The sequence below is a fragment of the Bufo gargarizans genome, chromosome 5 (assembly GCF_014858855.1).
Source record: "Bufo gargarizans isolate SCDJY-AF-19 chromosome 5, ASM1485885v1, whole genome shotgun sequence".
Lineage (NCBI taxonomy): Eukaryota > Metazoa > Chordata > Amphibia > Anura > Bufonidae > Bufo > Bufo gargarizans.
In genome coordinates, this window is record NC_058084.1 from 15,401,965 (window position 1) to 15,419,798 (window position 17,834).

Here is a 17,834-nt window from a genome sequence, read left to right on the forward strand (position 1 = left end):
AAAGAAAGGTACGGCGCAGGCGCGATATTTTGAATTCGAACAGGGCCAGCAGAGAACGAACCCGTTCCCTGGCCCTGTCAATCAAACGGCGGAGGGGGCGTCATGATGAGAGGAGGATGCGGCTGCTACCAGCAAGTAGCCGCCCTACTTGCTGGTAGCAAGGTAATTTACATATGATAAAACTTGATTTTTAACAATATCTACTGAACGAAAATTAATATTTAGCATATGTACAGGGAGCTTGCAGTGTAGGGATTAATATTAACGGAAAAAAAAAAAAGGGTTTAGTGGGCTGACAGAAGCCCTTTAAGGGCTGACTCACATGACCGTGCCGATCACAGCTCACCTGATCCAATATGATGTTGATGTGAGCACAGTACAAAAGCCCCACGATCAAAAAGGAACTGACTGTATCTTAAATCACTACCATGCAGTCAGTTCAGATTGGGGAGCCGCAGTTGGTCCTGGAGATGCGGCCGACACACAGCCCATGTTTCCCAGTCCCGCCAGCGGCAAACGGGATCGAATTCAACTCCTGTCTCGGTCATTTAACCCCTCAAATGCTGGTACCTGAACATAAAAATAAATAACAAAAATTAACATGATAGGTATCGCTGCATCCCAAAAAGTCCTAACAAGTACAATATAAAAGCATTTGTCATGCACGGCGAATGCCGTAATAGAGAAAATACAGTAAAATAGCCAAAATGCAGTTTTTTGGTCATGTTGCCCCGCCCCAATTTTTTTTAAACGTGATCAAAAAGTGATACATACCTCAACATGATACCAATGAAAACTACAGCTCGATCAGCGAAAAATGAGCCCTTACACGGGTCTGTAGACGGAAAAATATAGAAAAGTTATGGCTGTCAGAATGCATCGATGCAAGGAAAAACATAAAAAGTTTGGAATCACCATAATCATAGTGACCTGCAAAATAAGGTAATCTTGTAATTTTTAGCATGTAGTGAACGACGTCAGTGTAAACACCTAAAAAAAAGAAAAAAATTCTACATTTCACCCCACAAAGATTTTTTCCCCATTTTCAAATATTCCATTTATTGCTATGAAATTTGACATGCACAGTGTGAAAAGATTATGTGGGTGGATATTGGTGAGTGTTCTGTGGTTCTCACCTAATTTTGAGTACAGATGTTTATGATTTGTGTGACATATTTTATGATCAATTAATATGATTGTACATATATATATATATATATATATATATATATATATATATAAATAAGAGAGCAAAAAGAAGGCAGCACTCCAGGTTGTGATAAAAAAGTGGACGGTTTATTCACCCAACCAGCAGCAACGTTTCAGCTCTCTCTATGGAGCCTTTGTCTAGCTGAGATATATAGAGATTATATATATATATATATATATATATATATATATGAATATATTGTGACACAGTGAGAGGTTTGGTCTGGGAAAACAGGTATTTTCCTCCCAGCATGTGCTGCTGGGCTGATTTACAGCCAGGTGAGGTCAAATACGGGACCGGATTTTAAATGCCGGTCCGGATTTTGGCAGCACCTGGCTGTCCTTAAATAGGCAGCTGGGCTCAGTTGGCCCATGTCTCTGTGTTGGGATCTGGGAGCCTTGTGTCTGGATGAAGGCTTGCTACCTGTTTGGTGTGAAAACAGGTTGGTGCTCCTATCAGCAAGGACTCTGAGGCAGAATTGCTGCATGGTGTGAATATGACTGCTTGTTTTGTCACTTGCCTAAAGTGTGAATAAAACACTGAACTGTTTGATCCAAAGAACTTGTTGTTGCCTCTATACTGCGTCCGCTAATCCTGTCTACCAGAGCGAGTCCCCACAATTGGTGGAGGATGCGGGCAAGAGCAGTGAGGCTGGCATGAACGCCGATATTTTTGGTTTCTGCATTTTTCGTGCACGGTTGTTTGTCGTACATTAAACCAGCTATATTACAACCAGTGCCCCACGACAAAATGGAGGCTGTTGTGAAGGCCCTCATTGAGGCTAATCTGCAGCAGCGAGACACAAACCTGCAGCAACGTGAGGCTAATAAGCAGTAGAGATGTCGCAAACATAACATTTTCAGTTCGCGAACGGCGAACGCGAATTTTCGCAAATGTTCGCGAACGGGCAAACCACCATTGACTTTAATGGGCAGACGAATTTTAAAACCCACAGGGACTCTTTCTTGCCACAATAGTGATGGAAAAGTCGTTTCAAGGGGACTAACACCTGGACTGTGGCATGCCGTAGGGGGATCCATGACAAAACTCCCATGGAAAATTACATAGCTGACGCAGAGACGGGTTTTAATCCATAAAGGGCATAAATCACCTAACATTCCTAAATTGTTTGGCATAACGTGCTTTAAAACATCAGGTATGATGTTGTATCGATCAGGTAGTGTAACGGTTACGCCCGCTTCACAGTGACAGACCAAACTCCCTGTTTAACGCACCGCAAACAACCGCAAGCAGTCCATTTGCACAACCGCAATCTGCCCATTTGCACAAGGTTGGATACCAAGCTAGCCATGTCCCGTTCCTTGTCCTCACTGATGTCATTGAAGGTCTCTTCCTCCACCCAGCCACGTACAACACCAAGGGTCCCCGAAAGGTGACAACAAGCCCCCTGGGACGCCTGCTCTGTTTGGTCTTCCACCTCCTCAAAGCCACCTTCCTCCTCTGACTCCTCTTCTTCAGACTCCTCTCTCTGCGTTATTATAAGGTGTGTTAAGTAGTACTATTCCTATCAGTTTAATCCCTGTTACGTCCACTAGTATTATTATTATTAATATTATTATAAGGTGTGTTAACTAGTACTATTCCTATCAGTTTAATCCTACTTCCTACTTCAAATTTGGGCCACTGCGCGTGCAATCGAATGTGCCACCAGATATGAGCAGCGTGTTAAGTAGTACTATTTTTATCAGTTTAATCCCTGTTACGTCCCCTATCAGGGGACGTGTATATGGCATCGATTTTAGGAACCGGGAGATGAAAAAAGATGCTTGGTCGGTCCTCTTAATTCCAATTTGGGGCACTGCGCGTGCGCTGTGTAATGTACTGTGCAATCCCAATATGTGTGGTGTGTTAACTAGTACTATTCCTATCAGTTTAATCCCTGGTACGTCCCCTATCAGGGGACGTGTATGGAATAGATTTTAGACAACCACAAAGAGTTGTCAATAGTTGACACACTAATGACATAAATTGTATTCCTCTATGCGTCAATCTTGGTGTAGTGATGACTGTGCTCGTGCGCAAGTTTGGGAGATTGCAGGCGATGGGGTTTTTTCAAAGCCTATGGTCGTGCTGAGGTAGTTCAGTGACAGTTAAGTGACCCAGAAAACAATGATTCTGCAGTGTGGGCCCATTGTTGGCCTAGTAGGCTTTAATGTTCACCTTAGATGATCACAAAGAAAATTAATGTTTTTTCTATGCAAAATTATCCAGCCGATCGCTTTTGGTCTGTTCACAATAAAGCAACGACCTTATCATCTGGGGTGTGCCAACATTGCCATTGCCAACACATTCATAGAGGTGGTCACTTCATTGTGATACGCAAGCCCCTTCACCACAACAAGGTAACGATCACGAAGGGGAAATGACACATGTATGTGCCTTTTTTTTTTTTTTTTTGAAGCCACAGTGCAGCACCAGAGGGCAGAAAAATTAGGCATGTACACATACCTGAAAAACTAGGTATTGTTGCAGCCAGAAAAAATAATAATGTTTCCTAGGAAAAAAGTGCCCTAAAACATTGTGGCTTGAACCCTAGTTGGTGGCGGATAAGTCACGCAAGTCATCCGGCATTCAGAGATAAAATACAGCAGCGTGTGGACCATTTTTAGCCCAAGGCAGCTCATCTCAGTCATCAGGCCTTTTTTAGTCGAATGTATCGCCCACTCTCAGTCCCTTCGGGATCCATGCCTCATTCATCTTAATAAAGGTGAGGTAATCTAGACTTTTTTGACCTAGGCGACTTCTCTTCTCAGTGACAATACCTCCTGCTGACAGGACACTTGAAGCGGGGTAGGCCAGAAGTTCTATCACAAATTGGGATAGCTCAGGCCACAGGTCAAGCCTGCACACCCAGTAGTCAAGGGGTTCATCGCTCCTCAGAGTGTCGATGTCTGCAGTTAAGGCGAGGTAGTCTGCTACCTGTCGGTCAAGTCGTTCTCTGAGGGTGGAAGGGCTGTGGCGATGCGTAGGACTTAAAAAGCTCCGCATGTCCTCCATCAAAAACACATCTGTAAAGCGTCCTGTCCTTGCCAGCGTGGTCGTGGTAGGAGGAGGATTACTTTCACCTCTTCCCCTGTTAGATTCCCGTTGTGCTGTGACATCACCCTTATACGCTGTGTAAAGCATACTTTTTAATTTATTTTGGAACTGCTGCATCCTTTCCGACTTCCGGTAATTCGGTAACATTTCAGGCACTTTCTGCTTATACCGCGGGTCTAGTAGCGTGGCCACCCAGTACAGGTCGTTCTCCTTCAGCCTTTTTATACGAGGGTCCCTCAACAGGCACGACAGCATGAAAGACCCCATTTGCACAAGGTTGGATGCTGAGCTCCTCATGTCCCGTTCCTCGTCCTCACTGATCTCACTAAAGGTCTGTTCTTCCCCCCAGCCACGTACAACACCATGGGTACCAGATAGGTGACAATAAGCACCCTGGGATGCCTGCTGTGGTTGGTCTTCCTCCTCCTCAAAGCCACATTCCTCCTCTGACTCCTCTTCCTCAGACTCCTCTTCCAGCGTTGCCGCAGGTCCAGCAAGCGATGCTGATAAGGCTGTTTCTGGGGTGATGATGGTGACCACAACTCTTCCTCTTCACGCTCATCTACAGCCTGATCCAGCACTCTTCGCAGGGCACGCTCCAGGAAGAAAACAAATGGGATGATGTCGCTGATGGTGCCTTCGGTGCGACTGACTAGGTTTGTCACCTCCTCAAAAGGACGCATGAGCCTACAGGTATTGCGCATGAGTCTCCAGTAACGTGGCAAAAAAAATCCCAGCTCCGCAGAGGCTGTCCTAGCACCCCGGTCATACAAATACTCGATGACAGCTTTTTCTTGTTGGAGCAGGAGGTCGAACATTAGGAGTGTTGAATTCCAACGTGTCGGGCTGTCGCAAATCAAGCTCCTCACTGGCATGTTTCGGCGCTGAATGTCTGAAAAGTGCGCCATGGCCGTGTAGGAACGCCTGAAATGGCCACACACCTTCCTGGCCTGCTTGAGGACGTCCTGTAAGCCTGGGTACTTATGCACAAAGCGTTGTACGATCAGATTACACACATGTGCCATGCACGGCACATGTGTCAACTTGCCCAAATTCAATGCCGCCAACAAATTGATTCCGTTGTCACACACCACTTTGCCGATCTCCAGTTGGTGCAGAGTCAGCCACTGATCCACCTGTGCGTTTAGGGCGGACAGGAGTGCTGGTCTGGTGTGACTCTCTGCTTTCAGGCAAGTCAACCCCAAGACGGCGTGACACTGTCGTATCCGGGATGTGGAATAGCCCCTGGGGAGCTGGAGGGGTGCCGTTGATGTGGAGCAAGATGCAGCAGCAGAAGAGGACTCAGCCAAGGAGGTTATGGAAGAGGATGGAGTAGAGGAGGTGGCAACAGGCCTGCCTGCAAGTCGTGGCGGTGTCACCAACTCCTCTGCAGAGCCACGCATTCCATGCTTGACAGCCATCAGCAGGTTTACCCAATGCGCAGTGTAGGTGATATACCTGCCCTGACTGCGCTTTGCAGATCAGGTATCAGTGGTCAGATGGACCCTTGCCCCAACACTGTGTGCCAGACATGCCATGACTTCCTTTTGCACAATCGAGTACAGGTTGGGGATTGCCTTTTGTGCAAAGAAATTTCGTCCAGGTACCTTCCACTGCGGTGTCCCAATAGCTACAAATTTTTTGAAGGCCTTAGACTCCACCAGCTTTTATGGTAAAAGCTGGCGGGCTAAGAGTTCAGACAAGCCAGCTGTCAGACGCCGGGCAAGGGGGTGACTGTGACATTGGCTTCTTACGCTCAAACATGTCCTTGACAGACACCTGACTGTGGGCAGATGAGTAGGAACTGCTGAAGGTGAGAGGCGGAGTGGCGGGTGGTTGAGAGGGGGCAAGGAGGACAGCAGTGGTTGACGTGGCTGAAGATGCTGGACCAGGAGGAGGATGGTGGCTTTGAGTTTGTGTGCTGCTTTTACTCATGTGTTGATCCCATAGGCGTTTGTGATGTGAGATCATGTGCCTTCGCAAAGCAGTTGTACCTAGGTGGGTGTTGGACTTCCCACGACTCAGTTTCTTTTGGCACAGGTTGCAAATGGCATCGCTGCTATCAGAGGCAGACACACAAAAAAAATGCCACACTGCTGAGCTTTGCAATGACGGCATTCTGGTGGTGGCAACAGCATGCGTTTATTGGCGTGCTGTCTGGCTGACCACGGGTGCCGATACATGCTGTCTGACTGTGCCACTAGCTCCTTGCAACGACCTTCCCCTGCTTCCAACTCGTCTCCTCCTCCTCTCTGTCTCCCCATCTGAACTTTCCCCCTGTTCTTCTTCTCTTCGAGCGGGCACCCACGTGACATCCACGGACAAATTGTCATCATCAACCGCTTCACTTGTATCTGACAACTCAGCAAAGGAAGCAGCAGCGGGTACAACATCATCATCATCATCACACCGTACGTCCATGTGTGTAATGCTGCCTGACTGAGACATATCCCTGTTATCTACATCCCATGGCAATAATGGTTGCGCATCACTCATTTCTTCCAACTGATGTGTAAATAACTCCAACAATGTACGAAAAAGAGTCCATCAGGAAAAAGCTACTATCACGATCGGCGTAACTGTCACATACGTGACACGGAGGGAGGAAAAGGGGGAGGCCCTGCCCTAGTGAGAGGGAAGGTGGTGACCCCTGACTCACCTTGCGTCTGGCACCTGGCTGCCCTGTCGTCCCTAGACGGGTTCCTCACCCGTACGCCGATCACGTGCCTAAAACCCTGGCTTTCCCTAGGATGAGCCCTAGATAGTGAACAGGGCGGTGGGAACACTAGTCCGCACCACTAGCTCTAGAGGAAAACACCAAGGGGAGGACAGACAATACAAACTAAACATATAATCCCAGGTGGGCAACAACAGGAGACAACAAAAGCCCAACAGGGATCCGGAGGGTAGCACTCTGGAACAACAACCAGATTCTCAGCTCCAGTGGGTCAGCATAGATGTCCAGGCAGGAAGCTCTATAACTGGCAACAAGAGAAGTGTGAGAGGAGAATATAAGGAGTTTGGGAGTGGCAGACAAGAAACAGCTGAGGAGGAGAAGCTACGGATCCCTGAGTGAGACAAAAAGGATAGTAAGGCAAACACAGAAAACAAACACTAAGAAACACCGTGATCTTTAGACATAGAGCGCGCAGCCACCCGCTGCGACTTCCTGACCCCGGGTATAACGGAGTCAGACGTGGCTCTTGACACCCTCGTGACAGTACCCCCCCTTTCACGAGGGGCCTCCGGACACTCAGGACCAGGTCTCTCCGGATGAGAGACATGGAAAGCCTGAATCAACCTGTTGGCGTTTACCTCTGACGCTGGAACCCACATTCTTTCCTCGGGACCGTAACCCCTCCAATGCACCAGATACTGAAGAGAGCGGCGGACCCGACGAGAATCAACAATTCTGGATATTTGAAACTCCAGATTACCATCCACAACAACAGGAGGAGGTGGCAGCGGTGATGGTTCTAGAGGTGGAACATACTTCTTGAGCAACGACTTATGGAAGACGTTATGGATCTTAAAAGTCTGAGGTAGCTCCAGGCGAAAAGCCACAGGGTTAATGACGGCTACAATTTTATAAGGACCAATGAACCTAGGACCCAGTTTCCAAGAGGGAACCTTCAACTTAATATTCCTAGTAGACAACCACACATAGTCATTCACTCCTAGGTCCGGACCTGGCGACCGTTTCTTATCGGCCATGCATTTGTATTTACCACTCATATTTTTCAAGTTAGCTTGCACCTTCTGCCATACCGATGAAAGAGATGAAGAAAACCGTTCCTCTTCGGGAACCCCAGAAGACCCCCCCTCTTTGAAAGTACAAAATTGGGGATGAAAACCGTATGCACCAAGAAATGGTGACTTGCCAGTGGATTCCTGACGGCGATTATTTATGGCAAACTCGGCTAACGGTAAATATGATGACCACACCTCTTGGTTTTCAGACGCAAAACACCTTAAATATGTTTCTAGGTTTTGGTTGGTACGCTCAGTCTGTCCATTCGACTGAGGATGGAAAGCTGAGGAAAAGGATAAGTGTACCCCTAAACGGGTACAAAAAGCTTTCCAAAACTTAGAAATAAACTGGGTTCCCCGATCCGAAACCACATCGGAAGGGACCCCGTGAAGCTTCACGATTTCACTGATAAACACCTGAGCAAGAGTCTTAGCATTAGGAAGTGCGGGTAGCGCAATAAAGTGTACCATCTTGCTAAACCTGTCTACTACTACCAAGATAACTGTTTTACCCGCAGACAAAGGTAAGTCAGTGATGAAATCCATTGATAGATGTGTCCATGGTCTATTGGGGATGAAAAGTGGCAATAAAGACCCTGCTGGACGTGTATGAGAGACTTTCGCGCGTGCACAAGTAGAACAAGTAGACACGAAATCTATTACATCCTGACGCAACCTTGGCCACCAAAAACGACGAGACAATAGCTCCAAGGTTGCTTTACTACCTGGGTGCCCAGCAAGTGCCGAATTATGATGTTCCTTCAATAACTCAAGACGCAGGTTTAACGGTACAAACAATTTCTCTGAGGGGCAAGAGGCCGGGGCGTCCCCCTGGGCCTCTAACACCTTTCCCTCTAGAACAGAGTGTACAGCCGAGACAACCACTCCTCTTTGTAAAATAGGTACCGGATCACTAACATTACCCCCTCCAGGGAAACTACGAGACAATGCGTCTGCCTTGGTATTTTTTGCCCCAGGACGATAGGTGATTACAAAGTTAAATCTGGTAAAGAATAGCGACCACCTAGCTTGTCTAGGGGTGAGACGCTTAGCCGATTCTAGGTACAGAAGGTATTTGTGATCCGTAATTACCGTGACGGGGTGGATTGCTCCCTCTAAGAAGTGACGCCACTCTTCAAACGCCAGTTTAATCGCCAACAGTTCCCTATTTCCAATATCATAGTTCTTTTCTGCTGCAGATAATTTTTTGGAAAAGAAAGCGCAAGGACGCCATTTGCCAGGAGACGGACCCTGAGACAATACAGCCCCCACTCCCACCTCCGACGCATCAACTTCAACAATAAAAGGCTGGGAGACATCAGGTTGAATTAGAACAGGTGCCGAGGTAAATCTCTCTTTTAGAGAGGAAAATGCAATTTTAGCGGCGTCAGACCATTTAGAAAAATCAGTCCCCTTCCTAGTCATGTCAGTAAGGGGTTTAACGATCACTGAATAATTTTTAATAAACTTTCTGTAGAAATTTGCGAAACCCAAAAACCGTTGTAGAGCTTTAAGGTTCTCAGGAAGATCCCAATCTAAAATTGCCTGGACCTTCCCAGGATCCATACGGAAACCTGAAGCAGATAATAGATATCCCAGGAATTGTATTTCCTGAACGGCGAAGACACATTTTTCAATTTTCGCATATAATTTATTCGTCCGTAGGACCTGCAGTACTTGCCTGACATGTACTTCATGTGTTTTCAGATCAGCCGAATAAATTAAGATATCATCTAGGTATATGACTACAAACCTGCCGATGAGATGACTAAAAATATCATTAACGAAATGTTGGAAGACAGCAGGGGCATTGGTCAGACCGAAAGGCATGACTAAATTTTCGTAATGCCCCTCAGGGGTGTTAAAAGCTGTCTTCCACTCATCCCCTTCCTTGATACGAATCAGATTGTAGGCCCCCCTAAGATCAAGTTTGGAGAACCACCTAGCACCCGCAATCTGATTAAAAAGGTCAGGAATGAGAGGAAGAGGGTATGGGTCTCGGACGGTTATCCGGTTTAGCTCACGGAAATCTAGGCAAGGACGCAGGCCCCCATCTTTCTTTTTAACAAAGAAAAACCCTGCAGCCACGGGTGAAGAAGAGGGTCTGATGTGTCCCTTGGCCAGACTCTCGGAGATATAATCTTTCATGGCTTGTCTCTCGGGACCCGAAAGATTATACAACCTGGACTTGGGTAATTTTGCACCGGGAATCAGGTTAACCGGGCAATCATAAGGACGATGAGGTGGTAGCTTCTGACAACCCTTTTCAGAAAAAACGTCCTCAAAGTCCGAAATAAATGTAGGTAGGGAAGCTATGGAGGCGATTAAGCAATTGTTATTTAAGCAATTCTCTCTGCAATGCTCACTCCACTCCAATATCTCCCTGGCCTGCCAATCCACCACTGGATTGTGCGCTACCAACCAGGGAAGACCCAATACCACAGGAGAGGGAAGGCCCTCCAGAACGTAACATGAAAGACGCTCCTTTTGGTGGTCCCCTACCCGAAGATGTAAGTTATGGACAACGTGAGTGAGGTTTCTCTGAGACAGAGGAGCAGAGTCAATAGCGAATATGGGAATGGGTCTCTGCAGCGTACAGAGAGACAAACCCATAGTGCGGGAAAAATGGGCATCAATCAAATTTACCCCTGCTCCACTGTCTAGAAAAAAAGAAATAGACTCCGTCTTAACACCAAAAACAATAACCGCTGGCAACACAAATTGAGATGTTCGTATGGAGGAAACGTATACCCCCCGGCTGACATCCTCCGCACAGCCTGGGGTTAGTAGTTTTCCGACGGTCTTTTGTTTTTGGGAAAGGAGGGACAGACATTAATGAAATGACCCCTCCCCCCACAGAAAAAACAAGCCCCCCACCTACGGCGAACCTCAGGAGGACGGACCTGACGAGAAGTTCCTCCTAGCTGCATAGGCTCATCCAAGTCCGTACAGACTAACTGCTGCTTGGGAGAGGTTACCGATTGCTCAGGAATTTTCGATCTCTCCCTAAGACGTCTATCTATCCTGATAGAGAGGGACATAACAGCATCAAGGGAAAGGGGGGTCTCATACAGCGCCAGCGCATCCTTAACCCTTTCAGATAACCCAGAGCAGAACTGACTCCTGAGAGCCGGGTCGTTCCACTGAGTATCCGTAGCCCACCTGCGGAACTCTGAGCAATATTCCTCTGCTGGCCGATCTCCCTGTAGGAGTCTCCGTAATTTCGACTCAGCCAGGGCGACACGGTCAGGGTCATCATATATGAGACCCAAAGCCCCAAAAAATCCCTCCACTGACCGGCGAGCCTGGGAACCAGGGGGTAACGAGAACGCCCAGGATTGCGGGTCCCCCTGAAGCAGGGAAATAACAATCCCCACCCGCTGTTCTTCATTACCTGAGGAGTAAGGGCGCAGCTTAAAATATAATTTGCAGGCCTCACGGAACAACACAAATTTGTCCCTTCCCCCAGAGAATCTGTCAGGAAGAACAACCTTGGGTTCTGTAACAACCTGGTTACCCATAGCAACCGCTGGGCTTACGGTCTGCTGCATTTGCTGCTGCTGTTGGAGGACAGACGCCTTCAATCCTGCCACCTCCAAAGACAGGCCTTGAAGCTGTTTTGCCAAAGCAGCAATAGGATCCATATTGGATTCTAAGTAGAGAAAAAAAAAAAAAAAATTAAATATATATATTTTTTTTTTCTCAAAAAATAAGGGCCAGTTATAATATCACGATCGGCGTAACTGTCACATACGTGACACGGAGGGAGGAAAAGGGGGAGGCCCTGCCCTAGTGAGAGGGAAGGTGGTGACCCCTGACTCACCTTGCGTCTGGCACCTGGCTGCCCTGTCGTCAGTCTGGCACCTGGCTGCCCTGTCGTCCCTAGACGGGTTCCTCACCCGTACGCCGATCACGTGCCTAAAACCCTGGCTTTCCCTAGGATGAGCCCTAGATAGTGAACAGGGCGGTGGGAACACTAGTCCGCACCACTAGCTCTAGAGGAAAACACCAAGAGGAGGACAGACAATACAAACTAAACATATAATCCCAGGTGGGCAACAACAGGAGACAACAAAAGCCCAACAGGGATCCGGAGGGTAGCACTCTGGAACAACAACCAGATTCTCAGCTCCAGTGGGTCAGCATAGATGTCCAGGCAGGAAGCTCTATAACTGGCAACAAGAGAAGTGTGAGAGGAGAATATAAGGAGTTTGGGAGTGGCAGACAAGAAACAGCTGAGGAGGAGAAGCTACGGATCCCTGAGTGAGACAAAAAGGATAGTAAGGCAAACACAGAAAACAAACACTAAGAAACACCGTGATCTTTAGACATAGAGCGCGCAGCCACCCGCTGCGACTTCCTGACCCCGGGTATAACGGAGTCAGACGTGGCTCTTGACACCCTCGTGACAGCTACCCCGCGACCAGTGGGCTGAGGTCTTCGCTCCCTTCCTGGCATCTGATTCCCAGCGGGTGTATTTCAACTTGCCGGACGATCAAGTGGCCGACTACCAAAAAGTAAAGGGTGAGATTTTGGCAAGACTGGGGGTGAATGTGTTGGTCCCAGCGAGTACATCAGTGGGGGTTTAAGTCGGCTGAACCTGCGAGGACCCAGTATTATGACTTACTACACCTCTTGCAAAAGTGGCTACAGCCTGATGTGCTGATATGCTGAATAGACTATTAGCCGATATGTTCTGGAGGGCTTTGCCATACCCTCTCCAGCACTGGATCGGTCAGGTGTCTCTGGCAATGCCCTTGAGATGGTGGACCTGGTGGAACGCTATGAAGCTACCAGGAATCTAAAGGAGGGTTCTGTCGGGATGGTGGTTGGCAAACCCCGGAAATCTCCACCCCAGGCCCGGAGATTTGAGCCGATAAAACCCGCCCGGGATGTACCCACTGTGGACCTGGCTCCGATAGTCTGCTGGCGGTGTCAGGAGCTTGGCCATGTAAGAGCTGACTGTCCCCATCGGGTTGAGCCCATGGACACTAACTATGGCTACCGTCAGTCGCTATATGCCAGGAGGCTGTGTGCAACAGGTAGCCCAGAATCTCTAGCTCACTTGTGCCGGGTGGAAGTGGGAGACACTCCAGAAGAGGCTCTGCTGGACTGAGAGTCTGGTGACCCTAGTAAGGGCTACCCTGGTGCGGTCCACTAAGTATACTGGCTGGAAAGTCGGGGTAATGTGCATCCATGGAGACTTAAAAGACTACCCCGCCACGCTGGTGTCTCTAACCACGGTGGCCGGTAGATGGACCCATGAGGTGGCTGTCGCCACGAATCTACATTGTGAACTCATAATAAGGAGAGACTTCCCGGGCTTCCAGCCACTGTGGCCTGCTATGAGACTGACTGATACCCATGAGACAGGAGTAACCCTAGCAGAGTGGCCCGGCTCTGGGGAGAGCAAGAACCCTGGAAACCTGAGGCCGAAGGGCCAGCGGTAGGGGTGACCGCCACTTCGGTGGAAGAGGGGGAGACAACCCTGCTAAGTGTGATGGTGGGAGACGTGGAGGACTTGCCGCCAGGTCCTGAATTTGCAGACCTCAATGTCTCTGGGGATAATTTTGGTACCGCACAACGTCGGGATCCAACCCTATCCCACGCCTGGGAAAATGTGTTAATAGTAGATGGGAACCACAACAACCCGGGGCAGAGTCAGTGTTTCCCCGTTTTGTGGTTCATCAAGATATGTTGTATCGAGTAAACCAACTATGGGGTAAGCCTATTAAACAGTTGTTGGTCCCCAAGGCTTATCGCAAACTTATGTTAGATCTAGCCCACCAACATGTTCTCGGGGGTCACCTGGGGCTGCAGAAAACTCAGGATCGTATTCTACAAAGGTTTTACTGGCCCAGCATATTCAAAGAAGTAGAGGAAGTTTGTAAGTCTTGCCCGACCTGCTAGACAACTATCCCCCAGCTACATTTCCGTAGTCCCCTAGTACCTCTTCCGATTATCGAAGTACCGTTTGACCGAATAGCTATGAACCTCATAGGCCCAGTACCGAAGTCCGCCTAATGGCATCAACACATCTTAGTCATTCTAGACTACGCCACTCGGTACCTGGAGGCGCCACTGTGACATACCTCGGCCACTAAGGAGTTAATGGAGATGTTTTCCCGAGTAGGACTACCTAAAGAGGTTCTGACCGACCAAGGGACCCCTTTTATGTCCAAGGTGATGAGGGAACTCTGTAAGTTGCTGCTTAAAACAACTACGGACGTCCGTTCACTATCCCCAAACGCAAATATAAATCACAGCAGAATTGTGTTTCTTTGAGTTTGTCTTTTATTACTCAGTTTGCTCGGTACATATAGTTGAACGGCAGTGTGTGAACGTTTTCGGCTCGCAGGCCTTCATCAGACACTGAAGTATACAAATGCAGAAAAAAGTCAATAAGTAAAATAAAAATAAAATAAAATGAAAAGAAAGAATCAGCATACTGTAAAGTAAAACTATAAGATACAAAGTACAATGGCAGGTGCTTACGCTGGACACACATAGTACAACTTATGGTGTTTCATTCCTATCCCGGCTGTCTCTCATGGGATACTGGGGAATCTTGACTTTGCACTCATTTCTTGTATTTTGATCCCAGTTGATTCTTATAGGAGACACTATATCTCCTTGGATATGGATCTGCATATTCTATTTAAGGCATGTACCTACACAAGCATTTACCCACAAAAGCATTATGGTTCTCCACAGACATAGAATTTATTCACTTTATTGTATGCTGAACTCTTCTGTATTACTTCAAAGCCTATGATGGAGGTATATTGATCTCACAGTTCACACGTATAGTTTGCATGGTAAAGTAGGTGGTACGATAGTACGGTGGTATGATATATACCCACAGAGGACAAAGGTTATGTATCAGAGAGTGAGATGTATCAGTATTTTGCTACTGAGGTCCATGTGTCAGGGAGACATTGAGGATTGGGTAACATATATATAACATAAGGATTGTGTATAACATATCCATAACCTTAGGTCCTGTGGTGGGGGCATAGTCATCATTGAATTCACATCTGATTACTGTATGTATGGTAAGTAGACAACATAGTGCAATAACTGGGAAAAATTCATCAGTATAAACAAAAATGTCACATATTTCCTCATGTTAGGTGCCAAGCTATCAGACAATTTATACCTTCATAATGGTCAAACTGAATCCACCAGGACTTACCTGTGCCGCAGTTGGGATGTGGGAGTCACAACTTCCTATGTAAGGATGTAACACCTGAATGTCAGGGAACTATCTCGTGCCAGAAAGGAGAGGTGTTGAGGGAAGGGTACAGCTAGTCCCTTTAAATAGTGCTGTGAGGACATGTGGATGCTGGGCATGGAGGAATGAGCGACGGCCGGCGTGCATTCCAAAGACCGGATGAAAAAACGTTATCCAGAGCGCACGTGACAGGAAGTGCATTCCAAAGACTGATAGTGCGTTCCAAAGACAGGAAGCGAGTGTGTCTAAAGATCGCTTAAACATGTGCTGCGGTCTCTATCTTTTAACCCTTATTCACAGCCGCAGTCACAGCCGCTCCAGCTCCATTAGCTCACCGCCTCCTCTGGCTTAAGTCCTCCGTTCCTCACCACAGTAAACTCCACCGGCGACTCACCACCCAGACAGCGGCATCCCCGGCAAGCACCTCCCGGCAGCACATACATATGCACTCATACATCCACATATGCACATGAACAGGAGGTTACATCAATGTGAAACTATTATGGGATACCCATATGCGGCACTGGGTCCCAGTGGTGATTAAAGGGCCTGCAATGGAATGAGAGAAAGTGTTAACCTTCCTGATATAAAAACATACGCATTCCTGAGAACATAGATCCCAAAATAAGTCATATTCATATTAGAAAGTCAATTCACCATGTAGTCGTATTCCTGTGGGGTTGTGCATTAAACATATGTGTCCCGTTTAAAATATACCACCTTAATACCTGAGGTTGTCGTAGAGATCAGAGTTTGAATTAGCATCACATCAATGGCTAAGGTTGGCATCGAGGTAAGGGTATACATTGAGGTCTGAGCATACTATAGTCGTACTGTCACTACCAGAGCTTTGAGACGTTCTCAAAGCTCTGTGTCTCCACCCCTGTGATGATGTCACTTAGGGTTGGAGGTTTTCTCACTGTTCTGTTTCTCCGCCCCTGTGATGAGGTCTTACTCTCAGCTGTCTCTCCTGCGTTTGATTTCTCTGCCTTTAAATCACCCCTCCTCCTATTGCAGGGCGTGGATTATATTTCTCCTTTCAGTTGTAGCTCTGCCTTGAGTATCTTCACTCCTTTAGCTACTAGTTCTCTGGACCTGTGTTCTGCTGCTGCAAGCACTCCGGATATTGCCAGCGGTCCTTGGATCCGTCTTCTCTGCGGCTGCAGCTCCATCAGCTATGTGTGCAGACTTTGTTATGTACCTGGTGATTTCCTGACTGGATCTGAGGTGGCCCCGGTTCCCTCCTTATTCTGTGCAGGGCATCGGAGGCCGTGCCCCTTCCACTATTGTAGGGGTTACAGGGCTCATCAGTCTAAGGTACGCGGGCATGCCTCGTTCCACCATTTGGATCCGGGCATGTGCTTTAGCAGCATAGGGAGAGTGTTGAGGGTCTGACAGGGGTCACCCTTTCTCTTCCCTAGTTTGGGTCCGGTCAGTAGCTCTTTTTACTGTGTATACTCGTGTTACCCTTAAACAGCCGTGACATTATAATCCACCAAAACCGTCCTTGTTGACATGGATCCGCTTTCTGACCTGGTTGACCGCATGCAGGGTCTTTCTTTGGAAGTAGCGGATCTCCGTCAATCTCTGACTCAGCTACAAGCATTGGGCTCTGCTCCGGCTCATGGAGTCTGTTGCGAGCCAAAGGTCTCACTTCCGGAAACGTTCTCCGGGGGCAGTGAGAATTTTGTTCGCTTCAGAGAGGCATGTAAACTCCATTTTTGTTTGTGTCCCCACTCCTCTGGTAATGAGGAACAGAGGGTGAGGATTGTCATCTCCCTGCTCAGAGGTAATGCTCAGACTTGGGCTTTTTCGCTGCCATCAGGGGATCCTTCCCTGCGATCCGTGGAGAGGTTTTTTGTGGCCCTGGGGCAGATATATGATGACCCGGATCGTGTTGCTCTGGCAGAATCGAACTTACGTGTTCTATGCCAGAACAAACTGTCTGCGGAGCTTTATTGTTCTGAATTTCGGAGATGGGCAGCTGATTCAGGCTGGAATGATGCTGCACTCCGAAGTCAGTTCTGTCATGGTCTCTCAGAGGGTTTGAAAGATGCCTTTGCTTTCCATGAGAGACCAACATCCTTAGAGTCTGCCATGTCATTGGCGGTACGCCTTGACAGGCGTCTAAGGGAAAGAAACAAGACCTCTCCGTCCAGCCATTGTCAGTCTAGGGGCAATGGTGCGGACTCATTCAGTATGCAGGGGTCTCATCCTGTCTCGCTCCCCTCTGAGGAGGAGCCCATGCAGCTAGGCCGACTTGCCCCTGATAAAAGAGGATTTAGTCCTCAGAATATGGTGTGTTTTTGTTGTGGGGGCATAGGTCATTTGGCAAATGTTTGTCCGTCTAGGAGATTCCTGAACTGTACTAAGAGCGATAATAAGAGAAAAACCTCAAGAGGTAGATCATCAAGTTCTGCTTCATCTGCTACTTTGGGCAAAGTTGATGTGGGAATTGATGCTTTTCCTCTGACCTGCAGTTCCCGTTTTCTCCTGTCTGCCAGGGTGGCGCTAGAGAGCAAGGTCATTCCTTGTGAGATTTTTGTCGATAGTGGAGCGGCCGTCAATCTTATTGACACT

General features: G+C 47.7%; 1 long non-coding RNA gene across 1 annotated transcript; it reads right to left on the reverse strand.

Annotated features, from left to right (window-relative positions):
- Window positions 1–317: 317 nt before the first annotated feature.
- LOC122939071 lies at window positions 318–16,124 on the reverse strand. The gene is made up of 4 exons (XR_006390086.1): window positions 15,983–16,124; window positions 15,216–15,803; window positions 775–835; window positions 318–570 (listed from the first exon to the last, which is right to left on the reverse strand). It is a non-coding gene; the product is annotated as an uncharacterized LOC122939071 (long non-coding RNA).
- Between the last annotated feature and the right edge of the window lie 1,710 nt (window positions 16,125–17,834).